General features: G+C 38.1%; 1 long non-coding RNA gene across 1 annotated transcript in view; it reads right to left on the reverse strand.

Annotated features, from left to right (window-relative positions):
* LOC145934869 (uncharacterized) overlaps positions 1-15,279 on the reverse strand; it is a 103,558-nt gene that overhangs the window by 74,672 nt on the left and 13,607 nt on the right. The window lies entirely within an intron of this gene.

Consider the following 15,279-nt stretch of genomic DNA (forward strand, 5'->3'; position numbering starts at 1 on the left):
AAAAACTTTATACAGCAATATCTCCCGAATTAGATAGTAACTTTACAATTGTTGCAATTGAATTCGCATCTTCAGAGATCGAAGGGATCTCTTGACATTTGCGGATTGCTCTCATGGTGCCGACCAAAAGGACGTCACGTCAATTGGCTACTGTGCATCATGCTGTATTCAAGTGGTCAATAAGGTCAACGTTCGGCTTTCCGTAGGAGAATAGGATATAGGGAGGGGCCGTCCTTGCACGTTGCTGCTTACTCCAGGGACCGCAAATGTTTGCCCTCTTTTCTTTCCCGGCTCCGACTCCGGCGGTCAATCGTATGTACAGTGTCATCGACTTGCCGGCCACGAAAAGGCAAGAATCGAGGTAAGGGTTGAAAGTCGGGTATGTTCTACTTGTAGATCAGATCGAAGTCACTCCCGTGAGTGCAAGCATCCACCAGTCCGCGTCCATTATCATTGAAAGCATCGGCAAAGGGATCGAAGAGATTTCATCGCGCTACGAAATCACTCTTAACTAGACTCGTGATGATGGAGTTTACAGAAAACAGATTAGCAGATTTGGAGAATCGTGTACTACCTTATATATCTCTTGTTGAGTCTCTTTGTGTCAATTTATCACTAGAGAAAGATGAGAAGATATCTTTATACGTCTCGTTATATTTTCCGATTTGAATATTTTTATCATTGCATTAATAAGTTTCCAAACGATATTTAAATTTCAATGTGAGCAAAAAGTTTTATAAATTTCTCCTAGAATTAATTTGCACCCAATACTTTTGAAAGTAAAAAATTGTATTTCTCTATTTACTTTAATTATTGAGAAATCAATTTAAGCTTACCATTTTTTCAATACATTATTATAACAAGAATTAATATAGTGATTCGTTTATAAATATTTTTACTTGATACGATCATGCTCTATAGAGATTCGGGAAATTCAATATTTGGAAATGAATTGAAAGAGAGACCATATCGTAATTTTATTATTTAATAAAAAAAATCATACAGAAAAGTATATTAAAGGTTTTCTAGGGAAGAAAGACAGAATATGGAATTCAATAATAAAAAGCCATTCATATGAAGGGATAAAGAATCGGGAGAACAGAATTATCTTCAGCCTGCAGACTGAAATATTCAGGAATTTGGGAAAATCTTATTATGAAATGCCATGATATTCACATAAAGAGAGAGCTCTATTGTTTAAATTTTATTGATAATCATACAAAAGAATTTTTTTAGCTTTTATATAAATCCAAAATGTTTACTTGATAATGTTTATCTGATAATTTAATATCTGCACATATTATTTAAAACATTCTATAATATATTACAAAAAAATCTGATATAAGTATTCAATTAAATTTGCTTTGATCTTCGCTACCAGCAACGCGTATACAGTATGTATATGTATATATATATATATATATATATATATATATATATATATAATATGTATATATTGTTTTATAAAACAGCGTTGCAAATTAGAAAATTAAAAATGATTTTATTTAATGCAAAAAAATTATTTCAGTTAACTCTATTATCTTTCTTAAATTTCTATTATTCGAGAAGATGCAATTGAAGTACATAAAAGATATAATCGACACAATCAGGTGTTTGATCATTTCAGGCTCGATAATTGCGCCCGGGAAATCTCGCTAACGCGGTTAATTCCATGCGTAAATCCATCACGTAGGGCACGTGGCGCTTATCGGCGTTACGTCGCCGCGAATTATGGCTACCGTTATCACCCTGGCAAGCTGAGAGAGAGCAAAAGAGAGAGAGAGAGATAGAAGGAGAGAGAGAGAATTGTCCGGACAAGGTGTAACTCGTCTAATCGCAGGACTGCGGTTGTCGATACTCGCGATTTCTGAACCTGATGCAGAACGAAGTGTCGATAGCAGGCTATCATTTCCGTTATCGTTCATCAACGTTCGTCACTATGGAAGAACTTTCTTCCAAATACGATACTTGACAACTTTAGTACTCGGATCGTGTATTTCCTCTACTCACTCTTCATCAAACTCTGCAACACTTTGGAGCAGAGGCGTTCTGTTACCCTCAAGCTAAGCGAGTGCGTACGAGGATTAATGTTAATCTCGATGAGCCAGACTGACATATCTTTGACCAGCATGAAATCGCCATATAATTCGAAGCTGCAACGGCATTTCTCCATATAACTCTGTGCTCCATCATCAGAACAATGGCCTCCGCCATTTCTCGAGTAAATCAGATCGTAATTCGCCCTCATAATCCTTCATGGTCCTCGAAAATCAAACATAATCGCATGATTTGTCGATTAAATTGTTATCTAATTTAGAACGAATAGTTTCTGTGACTTGAAGATAAAAATGTTCTGTACGTAAATGAAAAATGAGTTTCTTCTACATAATACTATCACTTCAAAGCGATGATATTTTGCTTCTTTATTAGATTAAATTTATCATTAAAAATAATCGAATAGTATTATATGTTTTGGAACCTCCGACTAATTTTTCATGTCAGTTGACAACACATAAATCAATAATGTCATTATATAAATTAAAACAATAAAACCAATCACATTATTTGTAATATGACGTAGGGAAAAAATATCTTGTTTTATCTTTAAATAAAAAATCAATCATTCAATGTCGTCACATATCATACCACATTTTGATACTTTTGCATAACTAAAAATATGAAAGATACATTACACCAAAGTGATTTAAGTGCGCTTTTTAATGCAGATAAAACAAAGCGAGTTGAATAAAACATATTTTGTATGCATTGCACAATTTTAGCGGAAAAAGCTTTGATTGTGCGGTAAATTGAAACATTTATGATATATATGTGATGAAGAGAGAGATCTACTAAACTTCAATAATCGAAACAAAAGCTCGTATTTCATTGAATAGTGCAATTATTGTAAATAAACTATGGCTTCGCAAACAATCGTATCTTCTTTCACAATTCGATTAGTTATTAAAATACGTAAATAATTAAAATAAAAATATTGTAAAAAAAAAAAATATATATATAAAGTATATATTATATCATTTTTATGATGTAACAAAAATCTTTATAATTTAATTAGAAATTAGCGATCAAGAAAATATCAGTGAACGATGTAGTATTATCGTAAGAAATAAATTATTTATAACAAAATCAAATAATATTTAATTAACAATTGAACATGTATCAAGAGCATACACACATTAAAATATATTTTAAAATTCATGTATGCAAAATTTAAAAATATAAAGATATTGCACAAGAAGATATTAACACTAAATATGAATATTCATGGTAATAATAAAATGTTTCCGTTTTTAGTCCTTATCTTAATCTCTATCCGGATATTCTAATCCCCGATATCGGAACTGTCATTAAGATGCCATCTGGCTCATCCGCTCTTCGACAAAGATAACTAGCGGCAAAGTCATTATCGTCAAAATGGAACGACAGATCAGATGGAATGCATTCCCTGTCTCGAGAACGATCTCTTTCGAGTGATCTAAATCTAAAACGCAAACAGATATCAACACACTGATGCCGTTCGAAAGGAATACTGCAAATAATATATATTTCTATTTTATTCGATAACTCAAACATTAAATATATATATCGTGAAAAATCCCGCTCGATTTGTTATCCGAGAAAGAGAAAGCGGAAAGGATACGGCAAGGCCATTATCATCGGCATCCGAACGAGTGCGCTCTACGAAGAAGACATATTTGCATACGAGCTCTCAATTTCCCTGGAATGTCCCGGAAATCGGACAAAATGGATAATTAAAACGTCTCGCGCGTGCGAGAAATTATTTTAAATATTCATTCAGTTTCTCGAAGTCAGTTTCTCACCATTGATCGCGCATCGATCTGCTGCTGGCGAGTTTTTTCGGGAAATCCTTCTCGTTATCATATTTCTCCTAAACGACAGTTACTTAAACAGCACATCATGAGAAGGAAAATGTTCATTACTAAACCTCACAGTCTTATATTGAATTTGATTTGTTTAATCATAGAACATTTTAAAATACAATATGCGTCTACTACTGACAAATTAAACGTTAATTTTTCAAGACGCTTGTATAAAAATGACTATACTAATACATTTCTATACGATATAATAGTTCGTCGACCCTCCGCAGAATACCCTTCAGATTATGGGACATAACGATGCCATTGCCGCAGCATAGATGGCTGGGCTTCAAAACCCAAATGCTTCTCATACCGCTCATCTCGTATTGCGGATCGACGCTCTTTAATTTCTCCAAAGTCGCGGCGGCGACCAGAGAGCATCTCTATGAGCGAACGATATTGATATCGATTTATGCGGGAGAATATCAGGCTTCGTTGTGGAGTCGCGGCTACCAACGAAGTGGATCGACTTTAATTCCGGAAAGTTCGAATAAATTCATCTGCCGGCGAATTGGATCCCCCGTCAGCGGAGTCACATTTCGACGGTCGGCGAAGCGAAATTAATTTAATGAAATCACAGAACGTCTCGATCGAAGGATCGCGAGAAAGAGAAAAAAAAGAGAAAGAGAGAGGGGGGAGGGGAGAGATAATCAAACAACGTCAAATTTCAAGAAACTACCCTCGCTTACTTACTCTCCTCTACAACCGGAGAAAGATAGGTGGAAACGGCGTAATGAAAAAGATGAAGAAGGCGTGTGAAATTTGCCGCCTGCTGGGACATGGACAACCTCGAATGTGTTGCGCACTTTCTTTGACTGAAATGCTTCTTTTAACGTAGTTAATAAGGTAGTTAGAAATTGCGATAGAAATGTATTTAACATCTTCTAATTGACTTACGACCTTTTAAAATTGCCGATGTAATAAATTACAGATTTCTCTCCCTTATCTTTTTTTATTTTTTTTTTTTTTATTTTGAGGTTTAATTATTTAATCAGCTAAACGAAATCTGACAGATCGTAATAAAATTTGGTAATTATGCAAAACGGAACATGACAGATCGTAATAAAATTTGGTAATTATGCAAAACGGAACATGACGAGAACAAGAAATTTCCTGACATATAACAAGAAAACAGACAGAATCAATAAGTAAACATCACTTAAGGATCTCGTATGTCTTTCCTGCACTTGTGTAGCGTTTCGTTATCAGCACTTTAATTTTGTTTCATCAGTTAAGAGTTAACGGTATCACGCGGCAGCATCTCGGAACATGTTTAATGCAAGGATGTTTTCGTGCGCCTTGAATAATTAACACAGTTTGGTTTTGTTGCCTACGCTACCACGTAATCGCGTCTATTATTAGCGCAAATCAGGGAATCGCGTAATAAACACGCCATTCTAACACAATCGATTGTTCAAAATATAATACGCTTCTGTCTAAAGAAAAGTGTTTTTCTTCAAAAATCATGGCTTTTACCCATAAAGTGCCAACGTTGTCGAAATAAGTAAAACGAAATACGTAAAAGCTGATATTAATACAACTTTGGAAAAGTCTGATATTAAATGCTGTCTGTTGATTTAATTGAAATCCACATATCTAGCAGCGAGATGATTGCCTTATCGTTATTCCATAATAACAGCAGAACAAGATATATTATCATCATCAGAAATATAATATTTTGGCCCGGGAATTTAAATCGTGATCTAATATTTTGTTATATAAAATCTAATATTTAGTTCATTGATATTAATGGATTTCTTCCTTTATTATATTCGATACCTCATTTAATTTAATGCCGAACATATTGCGAGAAACTGAAATGAAACGTGCACAAATGTATATTATTATTAATCGGCAGCAATTTCTCGCGATAATCCGATATTAAATTAATTAATACGAAAACTCATAGAAGAGAGGAAAAAATTGGCTAATTACAATTGGATTTTTTTACTACACATGCATAATGAAAAATATAAAAATTATTCTCGCGCGTTTATTATTATTATTATTATTGCAGTTTATTGCGCGAATCCTGCACCTGAAAATCTTCGTAACTTCCTTCAATTCTCAAGAACGGTTCCTTTGTAAAGCACCGCCGTGATCGTCCGGAGATCAAAAGATTCCATTGTTCGAACAATCGCTCGATATCTTCGACGTCAATGTCTTGTGCAACAACGATGAACTTTTCGCAGCCCTCTACGGTGGACTCCAGTTTCGCGGTTCTTCCGGATCGATCATCAAGATCTCGTCGACTACGCTTATAGAGCAAACGAGCCACTCGAGCAGGACCGAAGGCGCGGTCAATCGAAAGTCCTCCAGGAAGGCTCGTCGATCTATGGTGAAGTTGTAGCCGCGCGGGAACAGAACGCTCGACACGTTCTCCTCGTACAGCCAGCAAACGTCCTCCAGCGAGCACGTCATTCCGAGCTACACACGTGCGGCAATTTGAGAATGTTCTACATATTGTGCGCTACGCGAAGGTGCGATGATTCCGACGCGATTCCGCGTTTATTGCGAAATGGTAGTAATGTCGACCGAGAGCGGGAATTCAAAGGATCGCGGGGATTCGAACGAAATGGTATTTTCATATAACAGTTGGTCGTTGGACAACTACATGATGGGAATAGAAGGCGATAATGTTTGCCATAAAGTCGATCCATTTCGAGTATGTAAGCAATATCGAAGCTCAAGAAAATATTCTTGAAACATTCACGTTTCCCATTCACCGAGGATATCCGGCTAGTTAGAGAAGTACCTTCGAGGTATAAGCGAAGGATCTCTGAAACCTATTAAACAGACCGTTATATCGGGTCCGCGCGATATTAGATACTCGACGAAGTTGTTCCTACAGAAGTTCCATACAAAGTCGGACTATTTGTGCCGTAGGAAGGCAAAAATCACGAGTCTCTCGTTCCATCTGCTTGCGTGATATCGCCCAGGGAGTGAGCTTCTAAATTAGCCGCGGTGCCTAATCGTCGAAACACACAGAAAATGGTAGACATTAGCGACGATATTTCATTCTCTGGCGACTAACGGCAACCTATTGCACCGACAGTGGGCATTAAGTTTATCGTCCGCAAATAATCTAATGCCGTATGGCAGCATTCTCGTTCTCGTCGACTTGTACTTTTGCACCTAGCTCGACGCCTCAAGCGTTTCTTTTCAACCTTGACAGCTCGCTCCGTATGAGGGATATTTTGTGTCTCTGCTCGTTGATATTAATTGCGGAAATGTGTGACGCTTAATAATCGTAAAAACCGGTTAAAGATAAAAATAATTTAACATAATCTCTCTGCCAATCAACTGGAATATCAATCATAAGATTACATCATACGAAAAAATTAGAATATAATTTCTTAGAATATAATTTCCTAAGAACACGCAAGATGATGAAAACCGTCTTGCTACTCGGTCAACTGATTTCAAGAAAGTTACCATTACAGCGTTCTCCACTTTCGCCTTGATTTTCCAGTAAACCTCCCTCTCCCCGCTCCCCCCCATTCCTCTTTACAGTTACTACGACGTCTCGCGACGGTCGTTAAGTCCGAGGGATCTCTATTTAAGGTTTATTGGATACAACAAGAGCACGCGCTCGTATAGGAATTCGCGCACACACCGCACTCGAATTCCGGCAAACCGCTAATGGTGCCGTTCTCATTGTCGTCCGAAAGCGTCCACTTCGGGCACGTCATCATCCTCGGATGCGGATGTGGATCGATGGTAAGGATTCATCGCGCTGTTCTTCCTCTCTCGGGAGATCGGCCGCGAAAGGAGGAGGCAATTTCCAACTGGATTGAAACTTCTTATCTCGGTACGTGGACTCCATTGTGAGGATCGGTTGGTCCGCGACGTCGCTCCCTCCTAATGTCCTCGAGCAAGCAATGTTAAATTGCTGCGATTTATCGTAATTTGTCAACGTAACTCGTCATTAATAATTATCAGACAGCTGACGTGGCTCGCGTGAACTAACGCTATTCGGCGGATCGGTTGGTCCGCTTCCACGCGGTGACAATAATGCGACTTCGACTGCGGCGAGGGGAATTAAACTGGGACTTCGGCGATATCTCAGTCACTCGATTAACGGCTAATTGCGTTCATTTCGTGCGCAAGGGCCGCGGGAATAGCGAGCGACCGCACCGTCTATCGTGTATTTCGACGAAATGCCTCGATAATTAATCCGAGAAATTCACCCCCGTCCTTTCCGCGAGGTAATATGTTTAACGAACTATGCAAACAATTTTAGGGTCCGTTATATGTCCGACGATCGGCGCCTGTCGTTATCGAAGGACCCGGGTAAGCTTGCACAGTTATGTGGAAAATGTGGCTTAAATATAACGATTAAAACCAAATAAATATTGATTTTAAAGTTGCACTCATAATTGAAGTGAAAGCCCGATTATCGCGCTGACCATTTGTAGATCAATAATTGAGAAATTTATTTATATATATACTATATATGTTTGCGATTATATATTTTTATATAATCGTGAATAATATAAAATAAGAATCTTTTTATATTAGTAAATTTTTTTATATTTACATGCCATAAACATTTGATATAAATATATATGTGACCCTCACAATGACAATCATAATGACGACGACGATAAGTACAATTGATGACGCCTTCAAGGTAAATTCACCCGGATGACAGTCTCATGAGCAGAATCCTAATGTTTGTAACGTGCGACAGGAGGAAAACGATCCCACATACATAACGACGCGATAAATTCCTCGGAGGGAAGGAAATTCGTCGGGGATTAAATAGCCGTCGCTCGTTAATATAATAATTAAAATAATTGTTGAAAATATTTCGCGTCGTTGATCCAATTTATATAAGTAATAATATATCTAGCAAGACAAGCACATAATTGTCCGGATTGCGTTCAGAATCTTTAAAGCTCTAAAATCCGTCGCGTGTCGACTTGAGATTAAATTATGGATACCTCAAACGGCGACGAATCGTACGGGAGATTTTTACGACGACTCCGATTTGGTCTGCAGGATTTAGCTCATAAATTTTGTATGCCAGAAGTGTACGAATTCAGTGCAGGTAGATTTCTATCGTATAGTCACGAGTATGTTTCTTCCTCTGTTCGTGTTCGTGTCATCGCCGATGAGGAGCTAGATTTCGGTCCCTATTTTGTTGAATATTTTATTAATTCCTCCCGTGCATACCACTACACTTTTCAGAAACTTTTCGGAGTGAAACTCGTTAACCGAATCTCGGGATAAAACGCGCGTTTTAGACGAAAAAGAATAAAAAGTTTTGCATATCACAAAAATTCCACAGAGTATGTCGAGTTATATATATATATATATATATATATATATATATACTATATATACTTCCTTTCATATATGTATCTTTTCAATTGAATAAATCACATTTAATAGCTGCATTAAAAAATGTGACATAGAAACGTAGAACTAAGAATGAGTTATAATCGTATTTTAAACGATGTCATAAAACTAGCGCAAAAATCAGATTAAATTATATTTTCACAAGTTTGACATTAAAATTAAAATTTAAAAAAATTAAAATATGTGAAATGCCAAATTAAATATTTTTATACCTTATATCCCGTTATATATAAGATAAAAAAGGTTAATTAACATTTATTAATTAACATTTAATTAACAAATAGATAAATAAAGAATAATTTGCACATGCAAATTTGCATGCAAATTTGTAGTAAATTCCAAGAGTTGGAAATTAACTATTAGAAAATTATTGCTAAAGTAGGTCACGCGATACATTTATTTTTGACGCTCCCAAAGTGAATCGCGAAATTCAAGATCGGAATAGAATGTTCAGAATGAAAATCAGAGTTTTCGAAAAAGCATTACAATGCTCAAATTGAATTTCATAATCAAATTTCAGACTCCTTCGACGCTTTAAATATGGGGCGTGAAAATTCGCGGAAATAAACGTTCAAAGCGTGTTTTACCGCGCGTAGATTTATGACACCGTTCTCCGTACCGTATTTATTTTCGCCCCAAACCCATATACACATATCCACTGTGCCCCGCACATAAATTCCATATCTTGCTTCAATATTTTATCGCTGTCGGATTAAAACAGCGCGAGATCCAATATGAAATGTTTTCGCGCGCCGCATGCGAAAATGCGTTACATCGACGCGAGAGGCGAAATAATAAAACAAATCCATTAAGCGCACCTCGCTATTTTTTATCACCGAAAATGGTCTTTTTCATCCTTCAATCCCCGACATCAAAATGTATGAAAGTAAGCCCATTAAAGAGAGAGAGAAAGAGATCCGCACTCGCGGCGACTCGTGGTTTCCCGGCTTTACACAACGAATCTTTTCGTCGCGAAGCAATTACTATCGATAACTCGGGATTATAACGATTCGTTGGGAAACCCGACGGATCAGCGCCGCGATTCGGCAAGGATTTTCGGGGGTAAGTGCTTAATTCTATTTTAACTAATATATCTCGCGAGGTTCTTCTCCTTGCCGCCCCATTCTCGTTCGCTATATAATTAGAATAATGGAAGTCTAACAGACAAAAAGCTCGAGAAAGAGAGAAAAGTCTTTATATGAATAAGGATATAATTGCGGAAGGAAGTATGTATATGTAGAAGGGTTTAAAAGCACTCTCGGTACTCTTAGTGATTAGAGAGAGTAGTATACCGGTTACTTAACGGGTTAGTTATCCCACTCTCGTACTCTCGTAGTCTTGTATCGTTTCTCGACGCAATGCGTCTCGAAGCGCAGTGCGACATGATGAGATTAGCAAAACAACATTCGCGACTCTGTTGCTCGTCGAGTCCGTCATTACCGTAATGTACGTTTCAGGGTAAAAACGAACCATCTTGCGCTGGGGATTAGACGAGAAACTCGAATCGCGAACCTTGAATAGGAAATAAACGCATGCATTCGGTTCACCTCGTTGCAGTTGACTTAATAAGAAAAATTCTATCGTAATCCTTTTAACGCGGTTTAGCGAAAGAACCGGTAGTAATTATCAGCTAATTTTATCATATCGAGGAGTTCTTACAATTAGTTCGACCATGTAAAATACCGACGTTTATCTTAAAACTAATTTTTCCCTACGTCATTAGCCGTGATAACATCGATGGATAATGTCGCTTACCCTTCTCTCGACCCGATGTATCGTGCTTTTTCAATTACACGTTACCTTATCACCCGTTTTACGAAAATGTTGGATAATAATCATTATTATCGCACGCTAGTCGGCAGTGTCGATAATTAGTAAACGAATTACGTAGTTAACTTACAATTTCGTTGAGCATGCACGACACCCTGCGCTCTGTGTGTACCGTGGCGAGCGACGTGCCGTGCAAGCAAAATAGCTGTAAATTACCGAAACACAACTTCGCGGTCTATGGACACCGTCACGTTTATTAAGCTAATGCGCGCGTTTTCGGTCGAAAAACTTAATCCAACGCAGACGCCGGCGGTGGTCCCTTCACTTAACGAAGTAACTCTGGCATAACTCGTGCGTTTCACCTAATTACGCGTGACTGCTTGGCTCGGCTAATATTAGCGAGTCTAATGTCAACTTAGCTACAGTCATATGTAACACGCGGGTACCTCTGTTAGGAGATTATATTTGAATAACGATAATACTCGAAAGAATAGGAAAGAAATGAGGATGTGAATAACCTAAGAATATAAATATTTCAGAGAACTCTGGAGAAAGAAATCCGTGAATGAAACAAAGTACGGATAATCCGGAACGTATCCTTTATACATCATCTCGTTGACCCTTTTCTCGCGTAATCCGCGCACGGAAAAAGATGGATATAATATCCCCGATTCACAAAGAGCAAGGCGAATAATCGGCCTTTCCACACATGAGAATCGCGTCTCAGCAGTGGTGGAGGAACAATTCTCTCTATCCGTGTAAGAGCGTGTTACACGAATGGGAGCAACGATGGGGTTACACGAGTAGTAAAATCAACCGGTCGACGGCGCGGCGCACGCTTCGATGCCGGAAGGGCAAAGCTACAAGAGCCGCCCTTAGCCGCGATATGTCATTCGCGATGAAATAACGGCGTAATGACGTTCGTTCTCGCATTACGTGTCGCTACCGCAACAGTGGCTTTACAACGAAACATAATTCCGCGCGACTGCGAGAGCGCGATCGATATAGGTGTCGCAGGTAAACATCGCAGTCTGTGTAACACGGGTCCGGCACGGATTTAAAAAATTTATTGAATTCAATCCTCAACACGCAAAATTCACTTTACGTCCATCATCGCCGATAATGGAAAAAATTATGTAAATTTCATTAAAATTTGCATACATATATATATTTTTTTTTTTTCTTATTTAAAATGACTTTATTATTCATTTATATAATTCGTTGTTATATATTTCGTAAAATTACATGTTGGACAATATACAGTCATCGAATAATCAATCTTTGTAAATTAGGTAGATTTTTTTCGAACTTTTAGAGAGATAAAATTTTTTCCATAATATATTATCTATATTTTAATTTTTCCAGTAACAAACCACTTTGCGTCTTTATAAGCGATGAAAAGCTCGCGTCCAACTTCTTCAAGTTTTGCCGGTTAACAAGGGAGAAATTGCGACTCTCGCGACAAAGTAAAGGCAGGATCGAGGACCGGGAACAAATTACCGAGTTGGCCGGATTGAGATTGAATTCGCTCGAAAGGAGCCGAAGCTTGATTCCGGATTGGTCCAGCTTGCGAATACAAAGCTTCTGAATATTCAGAGTTAGCCGTCGTAGATATGTCTTAAACGAAGCGAGCAAGGAATAACCAGAAAAAGTATATACCGGTACGAAGAATCGGTTTTGAGCATTAGATAAAATCGTCAGGGCAGTCTGTCGGAGGCAATACTTTTGGAAAAAAAGCCACGTACAACGGTACCGATTTAATCGTAAATTAGGTAGGAAGGGTTCAGCCAAGCCCGTCGGTTGGCTTTGGTCATAAATCAAGATTGCTCACTCGTGACCCGCGGGTGAGTAGATTGTCGATCGACTTCCTCTTTCAAGTCTGGTATTTCTCGTTGTGGATCACTTCGCATTAAAGTTACATTGCAAAACGATTCCTTCAAGAGTTAAGTATAAAGTTAATATCAAGAAATAAAATATTTTATATTTTTATATATTTTTAGCGATAATGCAATTGTGCTATTATATTTATAAAGATATCTGTCTTGAAATTTATCTCGATTAACAAGAATACAAATTAATTTATTTGATATACATTTATCATAAAGAAGAGATGAATTAAATAGAAGAAATTCTTGTCATTTTCTTATGAGATAATTATCATAAAAAAAGATGATGTTGGTTGATAAAAGTGTTTTTACTGAGTATTAAAAAAAATGAGCGATCATTTGCCATATCAAAAATAGATTCTAGAGATAAAAATTCGATTTGACAGAACGTATCTCTTTCTCATTACGGATGTGTCGTCTCCTCGCATTTATTGTTATTACAGGAGCACGTTCCTGTCTCCATTGCGGCTATAACGAAAAATGATGAAGAACGAGGCGGATAACAGGACGAGAAGATACTAATACCGCTAATCTCCCGTGGTGCACGATGCACGCTGACATCGTCGTGGTTCATGATGCGACGGAACGTAATTTTCGGCGGAACGAGCGACGCGACAGCTGATGGCAGCGGCGGTCGCGCGGCGGTTGAAGACGAAACTTTATGGCATTACAATGCGGGTTAATGGAATTATCGGATTATCCTATCCGTCTATAGCACTCGACTACAGAAGTCGACTAATCGTGGCCGGATATCGCCCAGCTGGGGCGAACAAGCGAACGAGGAAGCGAGCGAACGAATGTACCGTCGCCACTTCGTCGACGGTGCTCGTTTAACGGAGAAACTGGATAAGGGCAATTTGCAAGTCGGTTAATAGTCACGCAGTATAAGCTCGACCGGGCGCAGGATTTCTAATCCTATAGGAGGAGCCAAAGACACTGTAATTGTCCGGAATCCTCCCAATGCATTTTCGCTATTTTCTCTCATTCCCTTATACGGACCCGCGCAATTTAATAACAACGTTTAACGTCGTTCCGGCATCTTTCATTGCCTGAAAATGGCGATGGTGTTTAAAACAATACAGGAAAGGTTTAAACGCACCATGAAATTTTACTTTTTCCTTTTCGTCTTCTTCGATGATGATATTAAAAGTAAAAGAATTGTTGAAAAAAAGGGATACAAAAATATGTAAAAAATATTCTTACGCGCGCGCGATATAAGTGACTCTTCCGATGTTCAATATGATAATTAACTTTACGTTTCCATTACTATTTCCATTTACATCTCAATTGAAGTAACATTGCAGATATTGCATCTGTTCAAGTGTCAGCTACTTTGCAACTCTGAGTAATACTTACTTTCAATTTAGAACAATGCGCCGTGGATAATGAATTCCTTCACTTCTAGATCTGCTTCTTAGAGTTATAACAAGTACCGTTGGAAGTAACAGAAATAACTTAAATAAAATTAAAAACTCGGATAGCACATCTGGTGGATATGACCTATATTTTATCTTCAAAGTTCGATAAAACATACATTTTATTCTCTCATAAACGATATATCTTATTGCACGTTTTACCTAACAAATCGCAAATTTCAAACATAATATATTGCATAACCGGTGTTTAACTAGTTAACGTAAACTTCTTCTTTATCCGCGAATATTTCCAGCTTTAATCAACGCGCTATGGTACATTTCGTTCGCGTAATGTATGTTACGACATAATACCGCGAAAAAAGGGAAGGGAAAAAAAAAGAAAGATCGAAGTCTATATATCTTCTACCAAGAAATCATTTTGTACCACTATAGCAATAACTCGCGCGTCGTAGAGGGACTTAGCAGCTGATCCTAGTAACTCCCGGAGTGCCCGCCCCCTCGATGGATAATATCACGTCAGCTTTAGGAAGACGCGAAAATCCAATTCTCGCCTCCACCCTTCGTTCCACCGTCTCATTCTCACCTACCCTCCATTCCTCTCTTTTTCCCCGTTCTTCCGCTTTCATACGACACAGCCCTACCCCCGGCCACGAAAGATATTGAATCACCGTCCGGAAAGAATACCGAGTTCCTCTGTCTCGGGGGTTTCATAACTCTAGAATGCTTTCACTGGAAATCAGAGACAAAGCGCAGCGTCACCGGTGAAGTCGATGGTGCCGGAGTTTCGGGTTGAAATACCCGCTTTAACTTTGCGACACACTGCACTCCTGCAAAATCCTGGTCACGCGCCGATCTTACGTGAACCGCCCTTTCTTACTGCTGTGGCTGGCACAATCCGGAAAAAGAAACATACGAAAGCTCTCCGAGCATGATTGTGTCCTGAGGGAAGATGGGGTTTCTAATTGCGAGCTTTAACGACAATCC

The sequence above is a fragment of the Prenolepis imparis genome, unplaced genomic scaffold (assembly GCF_030444845.1).
Source record: "Prenolepis imparis isolate NDT839.2.m4 unplaced genomic scaffold, iyPreImpa1.0 SCAF_4, whole genome shotgun sequence".
NCBI lineage: Eukaryota > Metazoa > Arthropoda > Insecta > Hymenoptera > Formicidae > Prenolepis > Prenolepis imparis.